The following is a 12,933-nucleotide window of genomic DNA, read 5'->3' as shown; positions in this document are numbered from 1 at the left end:
CTAGATTACGAGTTTTTGTTGGTAAGGCTGTGTGGGGCTAACAAGCCTTTTTATCTTACTGCTCACTTAAGCCAACGCTGGTATTACAGGTTTTCTGCAACCTGGCGTTAGTCTCAGAAAAGTGAGCGTTGAGCAAAATTTAGCTCCACATCTCACCTCAATACCTGCGTGGCTTACGGTAGCGGTAAGCTGGCAAAAAGTGCTCGTGCACGATTTCCCCATAGGAAACAATGGGGCTGAGCTGGCTGAAAAAAAACCTAACACCTGCAAAAAATCAGCATTCAGCTCCTAACGCAGCCCCATTGTTTCCTATGGGGAAATAAAAGTTATGTCTACACCTAACACCCTAACATGAACCCCGAGTCTAAACAACCCATATATTACACTTATTAACCCCTAATCTGCCGCCCCGACATCGTCGCCACCTACATTATATTATTAACCCCTAATCTGCTGCTCCGGACACCGCCGCCACCTACATTATACTTCTGAACCCCTAATATACTGCCCCCAACATCGCCGATACCTAAAAGTTATGTCTACACCTAACACCCTAACATGAACCCCGAGTCTAAACAACCCATATATTACACTTATTAACCCCTAATCTGCCGCCCCGACATCGTCGCCACCTACATTATATTTATTAACCCCTAATCTGCCCCCCCAACATCGCCACAACTATATTAAAATTATTAACCCCTAAACCTGTCTAACCCTAAGTCTAACCCCCCCTAACTTAAATATAATTTAAGTTAAACAAAATAAATGTAACATAATTAAATGAATTAATCCTATTTAAAACTAAATACTTACTGATAAAATAAACCCTAAGCTAGCTACAATATAACTAATAGTTACATTGTAGCTAGCTTAAGATTTATACAGGTAGCCCTCAGTTTACGCCGGGGTTAGGTTCCAGAAGGAATGGTTGTAAATCGAAACCGTTGTAAATTGAGACCCAGTTTATAATGTAAGTCAATGGGAAGTGAGGGAGATAGGTTCCAGCCCCCTCTTAAAATTGTCATAAGTAACACCTAATACATTATTTTTAAAGCTTTGAAATTAAGACTTTAAATGCTAAACAGCATTATAAACCTAATAAAATAACCACACAACACATAATATATAATTAAACTAAGTTAAATGAACAAAAACATTTGCTAAACAGCATTATAAACCTAATAAAATAATCACACAACACAGACTTCACTTGCATTTTTCTGCAAACAGTTCTTTCTATGCATTCCAATCTGGACTAATTTATAGACAGGAAGATCTTGTTCCTTTGAAATCTGCTCGATAGCTCAGGTCTGGTTAAACTGATTAATTTCAGCTTGCTTGGCTTTGCTGCAACACAAGCGGACAGCTCCACCTACTGGCTATTTTAATAAATGCACTGCTTTTCAATGCTTTTCAATAGCAGTCACATGACTGGAAAAAAGGTTGTTATTCTGAAACAGTGTAAATTGAACCGTTGTAAAACGAGGGTCACCTGTATTTATTTTACAGGCAACATTGTATTTATTTTAACTAGGTAGAATAGTTATTAAATAGTTATTAACTATTTAATAACTACCTAGCTAAAATAAGTACAAAATTACCTGTAAAATAAACCCTAACCTAAGTTACAATTACACCTAACCTAACACTATAATTAAACTAATTACCTAAACTACCTACAATTAATTACAATTAAATTAAATAAACTAAATTACGGACCCCCCCCCCCACACACTAAATTACAGAAAAAAAAAAGAATTACAATTTTTTAAACTAATTACACCTAATCTAATCCCCCTAATAAAATAATAAAGCCCCCCAAAATAATAAAATTCCCTACCCTATACTAAATTACAAATAGCCCTTAAAAGGGCCTTTTGCGGGGCATTGCCCCAAAGTAATCAGCTATTTCACCTGTAAAAAAAAATACAATACCCCCCAACATTAAAACCCACCACCCACACACCCAACCCTACTCTAAAACCCACCCAATCCCCCCTTAATAAAACCTAACACTACCCCCTTGAAGATCACCCTACCTTGAGCCGTCTTCACCCAGCTGGGCACAAGTGGTCCTCCAGAGGGTCCGAAGTCTTCATCCTATCTGGCCAGAAGAGGACATCCAGACCGGCAGAAGCCTTCATCCAGGCGGCATCTAATATCTTCATCCTTCCGGAGCGGAGCGGGTCCATCTTCAAGATATCTGACGCAGGGCATCCTCTTCATCCGACGGCCAACGACTAAATGACTGGTCCTTTAAATGACGTCATCCAAGATAGCATCCCTTGAATTCCGATTGGCTGATAGAATCCTATCAGTCAATCGGAATTAAGCTAGGAAAAATCCTATTGGCTGATTGAAGTTCAATCCGATTGGCTGATCCAATGAGCCAATAGGATTGAGCTTGCATTCTATTGGCTGTTCCAATCAGCCAATAGAATGTGAGGTCAATCCTATTGGCTGATTGCATGAGCCAATAGGATTATTCATACCTTAATTCCGATTGGCTGATAGGATTCTATCAGCCAATCGGAATTCAAGGGACGCCATCTTGGATGACGTCATTTAAAGGACCAGTCATTCAGCCGTCGGATGAAGAGGATGCTCTGCATCGGATGTCTTGAAGATGGACCCGCTCCGCTCCGGAAGGATGAAGATAGTAGATGCCGCCTGGATGAAGCCTTCTGCTGGTCTGGATGTCCTCTTCTGGCCAGATAAGATGATGAAGACTTCGGACCCTCTGGAGGACCACTTGTGCCCGGCTGGGTGAAGACTGCTCAAGGTAGGGTGATCTTCAAGGGGGTAGTGTTAGTTTTTTTAAGGGGGGATTGGGTGGGTTTTAGAGTAGGGTTGGGTGTGTGGGTGGTTGGTTTTAATGTTGGTGGGGTATTGTATTTTTTTTTACAGGTGAAAGAGCTGATTACTTTGGGGCAATGCCCTGCAAAAGGCCCTTTTAAGGGCTATTTGTAATTTAGTATAGGGTAGGGAATTTTATTATTTTGGGGGGCTTTTTTATTTTATTAGTGGGATTAGATTAGGTGTAATTAGTTTAAAATTCTTATAATTCTTTTTTTTCTGTAATTTAGTGGGGTTTTTTCTTCGTAATTTAGTTTATTTAATTGTAATTAATTGTAGGTAGTTTAGGTAATTAGTTGTAGTTGTAGTGTTAGGTGTAATTGTATCTTAGGTTAGGGTTTATTTTACAGGTAATTTTGTACTTATTTTAGCTAGGTAGTTATTAAATAGTTAATAACTATTTAATAACTATTCTACCTAGTTAAAATAAATACAACATTGCCTGTAAAATAAATATAAATCCTAAGCTACCTACAATGTAACTATTAGTTATATTGTAGCTAGCTTAGGGTTTATTTTATCGGTAAGTATTTAGTTTTAAATAGGATTAATTTATTTAATTATGTTAAATTTATTTTGTTTAATTTAAATTATATTTAAGTTAGGGGGGTTAGACTTAGGGTTAGATTTAGGTTTAGGGGTTAATCAATTTAATATAGTAGCAGCGACGTTTAGGGTGGCAGATTAGGGGTTAATAAATGTAGGTAGGTGTTGGCGATGTTAGGGATGGCAGATTAGGGGTTAATAAAATTTAACTAGTGTTTGCGAGGCGGGAGTGCGGCGGTTTAGGGGTTAATATATTTATTAAAGTGGCAGCGATGTCCGGTCGGCAGATTAGAGGGTTAAACATTTTAGTTAAGTGTTTCCGATTGGGGGGGGGGGCTCGGTTTAGGGGTTAATAGGTAGTTTATGGGTGTTAGTGTACTTTTAGCACTTTAGTTAAGAGTTTTATGTTACGGCGCTAGCCCATAAAACTCCTAACTACTGACTTTTAAATGCGGTAGGAGTCTGGACAGGAGAGGGTCTACCGCTCACTTTTTCAGGCGATCGTAATACCAGCGTTAGGCAAATCCCATTAAAAAAATAGGATACGCAATTGACGTAAGGGGATTTGCGGTAATTAAAATCGCGGAAAAAAAGTGAGAGGTAGACCCTTTCCTACCTGACTCGTAATACTAGTGGGCGTTAAAAAGCAGCGTTGGGACTCCTCAACGCTGCTTTTTAAGGCTAACGCAAGACTCGTAATCTCGCCGTTAGTTATTAATAGTAGGTTTTATTTAGATTTATTTTAATTATATTTAAGGTAGCAGGTCTTAGGTTTAGACTTAGGTTTAGGGGTTAATACATTTAATATAGTGGCAGCAATGTTGGGGACGGCAGATTAGGGTTTAATAATATTTAACTAGTGTTTGCGATGCGGGAGTGCGGTGGTTTAGGGGTTAATGTTTATTATAGTGCTGGCGACGTTGGTGGCGGCAGATTAGGGGTTAATAAGTGTAGGTAGGTTGCTGCAACATTGGGGGCAGGAGATTAGGGGTTAATAAATATAATGTAGGTGTCAGCGATGTTGGGGGCAGCAAATTAGGGGTTAATAAGTATAATGTAGGTGGCGGCGGTGTCCGGAGCGGCAGATTAGGGGTTAATAAGTATAATGTAGGTGTCGGCGATGTCGGGGGCGGCAGATTAGGGGTTAATAAGTGTAAGATTAAGGGTGTTCAGACTCTGGGTTCATGTTAGGGTGTTAGGTGTAAACATAAATTTAGTTTCCCCATTGGAATTAATGGCGCTGCATTACAGAGCTTTACGCTGCTTTATTGCAGGTGTTAGACTTTTTTTCAGCCGGCTCTCAACACGTACAACCAGCTCACCGCTGACTTAAGTAGCGCTGGTATTGGAGTGAGGTATGGAGCTCAATTTTGCTCTACGCTCACTTCTTGTCGTTTAACGCCGGGTTTGTAAAAACCTGTAATACCAGTGCTGTAGGAAAGTAAGCGGTGAGAATAACGTGCAAATTAGTACCGCACCCCTCATAACGCAAAACTCGTAATCTGACCGTAAATAAATGCTAGATAGAATGATGCATTCAAAGAAAAGATTAGTCTGAGAATAACATATAGAAGTTTCATTATCTGTTTAAATATTGACAAAACAAGTGTAAAGTTTTAGGCCTCTAGTTATCAAGCCGTCAAACGCAAATACGCTGGAATTCCGCAGCGTATTTGTTGCGAGGCTGATTCGCCGTAGTTATCAAGCCCTACAGACCTGCAAAAGTAGAATCTAGTGACGTAACCTACGATCCGCCGGTCTCAGTCCGACACAGATCGATGGTTACGTCAATCCAGATGTTCCGAACGCAAGTTTGGCACAATCTGACTACTTTTAGTAGTTATCAAAGAAAAATGAGGTACGCTCGCCACTATTCCGGCCCAGCGTACCTGGTTTTCAATCCGCCCCCCTGGAGGCGGCAGATCCCATAGGAATCAATGGGAGTCTGACAGCAGCGAGAGCTCATGTTCGCTGCTGCCCGATATCCCATTGATTTCTATGGGAAATGTCTGTATCTAACACCCTAACATGTACCTCGAGTCTAAACACCCCTAATCTGCCCCCCCTACACCGACGCCACCTACTTTATACTTATTAACCCCTAAACTGCCGCTCCCGGACCACGCCGCAACTATAATAAATATATGAACCCCTAAACCGCCGCTCCCGGACCCCGCCGCCACTATAATAAATATATGAACCCCTAAACCGCCGCTCCCGGACCCTGCCGCCACCTTTATTATACCTATTAACCCCTAATCTGCCGCCCCCTATACCGCCACCACCTACATAAAGTTATTAACCCCTATCCTGCCGATCCCGGACCCCACCGCAAACAAATTAATTGTTTAACCCCTAAACCTCCGCACCCGGAGCCCTCCACCACCTACATTACATTTATTAACCCCTATTCTGCCCCCCCTACACCGCTGCCACCTACAGTACATTGATTAACCCTTAATCTACACCCCTACACCGCCGCCACTATATTAAAAGAATTAACCCCTAAACCTAAGTCTAACCCTAACACCCCCCTAAGTTAAATATTATTTAAATTAATCTAAATAAGTATTCCTATAATTAAATAAATTAGTCCTATTTAAAACTAAATACTTACCTATAAAATAAACCCACACTGCTAGATTTAGAGTTTTGTCGGTAAAGACCCGCATAGCTAACACAGCTTTTTTTCCTACCGCTGCTTCCAAAGAACGCTGGTATTTAGAGTTGTCTGAAGGGCTGCGTTAGGCTCCAAAAAGGGAGCGTTGAGCCTAATTTAGCTCCACTTCAACCCTCAATACCAGTGTTGCTTACGGTAGCGTTAAGCTGGCAAAACGTGCTCCTGCACGATTCCCCCATAGGAAACAATGGGGCAGTTTGGGCTGAAAAAAACCCTAACACCTGCAAAAAAGCAGCGTTAAAGGATTACTTTCTGTTATAATTTTTAAGCTAAACAACTAACATATTAAAGTTAATAAACATTAATTAAAACCTACTGACCTATATTTTCTCCAAAACGAAGTTTCATAACGTTCTAAAATTAATATCTTTTATTCGCCTATGATGTCACGTTGTCCTGCCCACTATTTTCAGCACTGAGTGTTCAAAATACTTAAACCAATAACTTTGTGTTTAAAGCGCCATTTTGAAACCTAGGTATTGTAACGGATTGGTACAGAGCAAAGGATACCCACGGAAAACAATTCAATTTGCAGACAAGATTTCTGATATACGGTAGAGATATGTTAATGAAATGCTATTGATAAAAAGCGTATTTGGGGTAGTTAGTTAGTAACAGGCATAGAAAATATTTACTTACAGTGGCCCTTTAAGCTCCCAACGCAGCCCCATTGTTTCCTATGGGGAAACACTTTCTAAGTCTGCACCTAACACCCTAACATGAACCCCGAGTCTAAACACCCCTAATATTAAACTTATTAACCCATAATCTGCCGACCCCGCTATCGCTGACACCTGCATTACACAATTAACCCCTAATCTGCCACTCCGGACTCCGCCGCCACCTACATTATCCCTATGAACCCCTAATCTGCTGCCCCCAACATCGCCGACACCTACATAATATTTATTAACCCCTAATCTGCCCCCCCAACGTCGCCGCCACCTAACTTCAAGTATTAACCCCTAATCTGCCGACCGGACCTCGCCGCTACTATAATAAATGTATTAATCCCTAAAGCTAAGTCTAACCCTAACCCTAACACCCCCCCTAAATTAAATATAATTTTAATCTAACGAAATAAAGTAACTCTTATTAACTAAAGTATTCCTATTTAAAACTAAATACTTACCTGTAAAATAAACCCTAATATAGCTACAATATAACGAATAATTATATTGCAGCTATTTTAGGATTTATATTTATTTTACATGCAACTTTGTGTTTATTTTAACTAGGTACAATAGCTATTAAATAGTTATTAACTATTTAATAGCTACCTAGTTAAAATAATTACAAAATTACTTGTAAAATAAATCCTAACCTAAGTTACAGTTAAACCTAACACTACACTATCATTAAATTAATTAAATAAATTAGCTACCAATACCTACAATTAAATACAATTAAATAAACTAAACTAAATTACAAAAAAAACAAACACTAAATTACAGAAAATAAAAAAATATTACAAGAATTTAAACTAATTACACCTAATCTAAGCCCCCTAATAAAATAAAAAAATAAATAAATAATAAAAGTCCCTACCCTATTCTACATTACAAAGTAATCAGCTCTTTTACCAGCCCTTAAAAGGGCTTTTTGCGGGGCATGCCCCAAAGTAATCAGCTCTTTTGCCTGTAAAAAAAAATACAACCCCCCCCACATTAAAACCCACCACCCACATACCCCTACTCTAACCCACCCAAACCCCCCTTAAATAAACCTAACACTACCCCCCTGAAGATCTCCCTACCTTGAGTCGTCTTCACCCAGCCAGGCCGAAGTCTTCATCCGATGGGGCAGAAGAGGACATCCAGACTGGTAGAAGTCTTCATATTATCCGGTCAGAAGAGGACATCCGGACCGGCAGACATCGTCATCCAAGCGGCATCTTCTATCTTCATCCATCCGGAGTGGAGCGGAGCCATCTTCTTCCCAGCCAACGTGGATCCATCCTCTTCAACCGACGCCTACTCGCTGAATGAAGGTTCCTTTAAATGACATCATCCAAGATGGCGTCCCTCGAATTCCGATTGGCTGATAGGATTCTATCAGCCAATCGGAATTAAGGTAGGAAAAATCTGATTGGCTGATGTACCTAGTTAAAATAAATGCAAAGTTGCCTGTAAAATAAATATAAATCCTAAAATAGCTACAATGTAATTATTAATTATATTGTAGCTATATTAGGGTTCATTTTATAGGTAAGTATTTAGTTTTAAATAGGAATAATTTAATTAATTTTAGGAATATTATTTCGTTTAATATAAATTATATTTATGTTAGGGGGGTGTTAGGGTTAGAGTTATGTTTAGGGGTTAATAACTTTATTATAGTAGCGGCGACGGTGCGGGCGGGAGATTAGGGGTTAATAATTGTAGCTAGGTGGCGGCGATGTTAGGGAGGGCAGATTAGGGGTTAATACAATTTATTCTAGTGTTTGTGAGGTGGGAGTGCGGCGGTTTAGGGGTTAATACATTTATTATAGTGGCGGCGAGGTCCGGTTGGCAGATTAGGGGTTAATAAGTGTAGTTAGGTAGCGGCGACGTTGGGGGGGCAGATTAGGGGTTAATAAATATAATATAGGAGTCGGCGATGTTAGGGGCAGCAGATTAGGGGTTCATAAGTATAACGTAGGTGGCGGCGATGTCCGGTCGGCAGATTAGGGGTTACATTTTTTTATTAGAGTGGCGGCGATGTAGGGAGGTCCTCGGTTTAGGGGTTCATAGGTAGTTTATGGGTGTTAGTGTACTTTAGAGCACAGTAGTTAAGAGCTTTATATTCCGGCGTTAGACCATAAAGCTCTTAACTACTGACTTTTTTTGGCGTTAGGAGTCTTGTCGGTAGAGGGTCTACCGCTCACTTCTCCCAAGACTCCAAATACCAACATTAGGCAGATCCCATTGAAAAGATAGGATACGCAATTGGCGTAAGGGGATCTGCGGTAGCCTAGAATCGCGGTAGGGAAGTGAGCGTTAGACCCTTTCCTGCCTGACTCTAAATACCAGCGGCAGGCCAAAAGCAGCGTTAGGACCCCTTAACGCTGCTTTTGACGGCTAACGCCAAACTCTAAATCTAGCCATAAGATAGCTACAATATAACTATTAGTTACATTGTAGCTATTTTAGGGTTTATTTTTATTTTACAGGCAAGTTTGTATTTATTTTAACTAGGTAGAATAGTTATTAAATAGTTATTAACTATTTAATAGCTACCTAGCTAAAATAAATACAAAATTACCTGTAAAATAAATCCTAACCTAAGTTACAATTACACCTAACACTACACTATCATTAAATAAATTAAATTAATTAACTACAATAACCTAACATTAAATAAAATTAACTAAAAATAACTAAAGTACAAAAAAAACCCTCTAAATTACAGAAAATAAAAAAAAAATTAAAAAAAAATTAAAAAAAAAAATTAAAACCCACCACCCACACACCCAACCTTACTTAGGTCGCATTCTATTGGCTGATTGGATCAGCCAATCGGATTGAAGTTCAATCCGATTGGCTGATTACATCAGCCAATTGGATTTTTCCTACCTTAATTCCGATTGGCTGATAGAATACTATCAGCCAATCGGAATTCGAGGGACGCCATCTTTAAAGGAATATTCATTTGTCGTTAGTCGTCGGCCTAAAAGGATGCTCCGCGCCGGAGGTCTTCAAGATGGAGCCATTCCTCGTCGGATGGATGAAGATAGAAGATGCTGCTTGGATGAAGCCTTCTCCCGGTCCGGATGTCCTCTTCTGCCCGGATAGGATTAAGACTTCTGCCGGTCTGGATGTCCTCTTCTGGCCCATCGGATGAAGAATACTGGACGGATCGGATGACCACTGGTGCCCTGCTCATGGTAGGGTGATCTTCAAGGGGGTAGTGTTAGGTTTTTTTAAGGGGGTATTGGGTGGGTTTTAGAGTAGGGGTGTGTGGGTGGTGGGTTGTAATGTTGGGGGGGTATTGTATTCTTTTTTTTCCAGGTAAAAGAGCTGATTACTTTGGGGCAATGCCCCGCAAAAGGCCTTTTTAAGGGCTATTTGTAATTTATTATAGGGTAGGGCATTTTATTATTTTGGGGGGCTTTTTTATTTTATTAGGGGGCTTAGATTAGGTGTAATTAGTTTAAACTTCTTGTAATTTTTTTATTTTCTGTAATTTAGAGGTTTTTTTTGTACTTTAGTTATTTTTAGTTAATTTTATTTAATGTTAGGTAATTGTAGTTAATTTATTTAATTTATTTAATGATAGTGTAGTGTTAGGTATCTATTGTACCTAGTTAAAATAAATACAAAGTTGCCTGTAAAATAAAAATAAACCCTAAAATAGCTACAATGTTATTATTAATTATATTGTAGCTATCTTAGGGTTTATTTTATAGGTAAGTATTTAGTTTTAAATAGGAATAATTTATTTAATTATAGGAATATGTATTTAGAATAATTTAAATAATATTTAAGTTAGGGGGGTGTGTTGAGATATAAACTGAAAGTGCTCTTACAGTGTTGTAGCCTATATGCATTGTATGTTAACAGAAGTGTAAATAAAGTTTATTTTATGTTGTTACCTCCTCCTTCCTCCTGACACAGGAAGCAGAAGCAGTGTAGTAAAATAAAAGACATAGAAGCAAGAAGTGCCTGTGTGATTTTTCCTCCATCCTTATATAAAATAATTTATATATCCGGTTATCCTACCCTAATAATAACAGAATGGCTACAGGGTGTTAGGGTTAGAGGTTAATTCTTTTAATATATTGGCGGAGGTATAGGGGGGTAGATTAGGGGTTAATCAATGTACTGTAGGTGGCGGCGGTGTAGGGGGGCAGGATAGGGGTTAATAAATGTAATGTAGGTGGCGGAGGGCTCCGGGTGCGGCGGTTTAGGGGTTAAACAATTAATTTATTTGCGGCGGGGTCCGGGATCGGCGGGATAGGGGTTAATAACTTTATGTAGGTGGCGGCGGTATAGGGGTGGCAGATTAGGGGTTAATAGGTATAATGTAGGTTGCGGCAGGGTCCGGGAGCGGCGGTTTAGGGGTTTATATATTTATTATAGTGGCGGCGGGGTCCGGGAGCAGCGGTTTAGGGGTTCATATATTTATTATAGTTGCGGAGGGGTCCAGGAGCGGCAGTTTAGGGGTTAATAAGTTTATTTAGTTGTGGGGGGCTCCGGGATTTAGGTTTAGGGGATAAAACAGTATAGTATAGTGTGGGTGCTTAGTGACAGGCTAGCAAGAAAGCTGCGAATAAGCCGATGAGCAGCAAGATCGATGACTGTTAGTGAACAACAGTCCGCTGCTCATCGCACCGTACTTGGTGCGCGCCTTTTTGACAGCTTTCTTGATAACTTTGGCAAACGTATTCAGGTCCACGGCGGTGATGTTAGGCGAGCTTAGGCGAGCGTATTGGGGCTGGCGAATGCAGGTAAGTAGACAGGTTGATAACTAGAGGCCTCTGTGTCTATAAAACAATGGGAGCTGCCATGTTGTAACTTAGGTTACCTTCTCTGCTGTGGCAAATTAGAGATAGTAATAAATAGGTCACTAGAGTGTGCAGCCAATGACTGTGTGTTATATAACAGTGTTCTGCACTTCCATTTCTAACAGGAACTGAAACGTTTACAATTTCAGAATGGAATTATGGGAAAGGGGACAAAATAAATAATGAAAGTATATTGCACACTTCTTTTTATATACACAATTTATAGTGTTTAATGTCCCTTTAATGAGGCAAGGCTGTGTATATAGCCTAGATAATTTGATGTGAAATGCAGTTTATGAATACGGCAGAGAAGCTGAAACCCGTCAGGCTGATGGGAAAGCTTTGTCTGTAATGTTTTTACACTTGGAAGATGTTTTTACAGAGGTTTAAATACATTTTGTTTAACTTTTATTAGCAAGTGGATTGTTTCTTTCTTTACAAAGCTTTTAAATTTGAACTGAAACACATGTTTTGCTGTTTAGATTAAAATTTAAAGGGACAGTCTAGTCAAAATTAAAATTAAACTTTCATGATTCAGATAGGGCATGCAATTTTAAACAACTTTCCAATTTACTTTTAGCATCCATTTTCCTGTGTTCTCTTGATAGTCATATGCTAATTTCTAAACCCTTGAAGGCCATCTCTTATCTCAGTGCATTTGTCAATTTTTCACAGCAAGACAGCCCTAGTTCATGTATGCCATATATATAACATTATGCTCACACCCGTGGAGTTACTTATGAGTCAGCACTGATTGGCTGAAATGCAAGTCTGTCAAAAGAACAGAAATAAGGGGGCAGTCTGCAGAGGCTTAGATACAAGGTAATCACAGAGGTAAAAAGGGTATTAATGTTGGTTATACAAAACAGGGGAGTGGGTAATAAAGGGATTATCTATCTTTTTAAACAGTCAAAATTCTGGAAAATTAGCATTTTCATAACCACAGACAAAAATAATATTTGATACTGAAGCATCATATGCTTATGAGAGTGTGTGCATGTATGTTTTTATGTGGGTATATGTGTTTTTAAGTATTGCTGGAGGACATCGGAGTGGTAAGGAATATCTATTATATAAAAAGGACGATGATAGGCCACTTTGCAACAAGGTAATCTGCCACATTGCCCCTCCCCAATACTTGGCTCTGTATTCACCCTTGCATGCAGACATCTTGTGAAGGACAGTTTACTTGTTCAATATGGCGGTGAGTACACTACATGATTGTTACTTGTTATTTTATACTTGAAACCAAGAACTTGTTATAGAGTGTGCATTTATTCAGATGGCTTGTATGGATTTATGCGGCTTGATTTCAGCCCATAATAGTCACACCTATTATTATTGTAGCGCATACATAAAACTA

This window comes from Bombina bombina, chromosome 4 (genome assembly GCF_027579735.1).
Source record: "Bombina bombina isolate aBomBom1 chromosome 4, aBomBom1.pri, whole genome shotgun sequence".
Taxonomy (NCBI): domain Eukaryota; kingdom Metazoa; phylum Chordata; class Amphibia; order Anura; family Bombinatoridae; genus Bombina; species Bombina bombina.
This window is presented reverse-complemented; position numbering follows the sequence as displayed.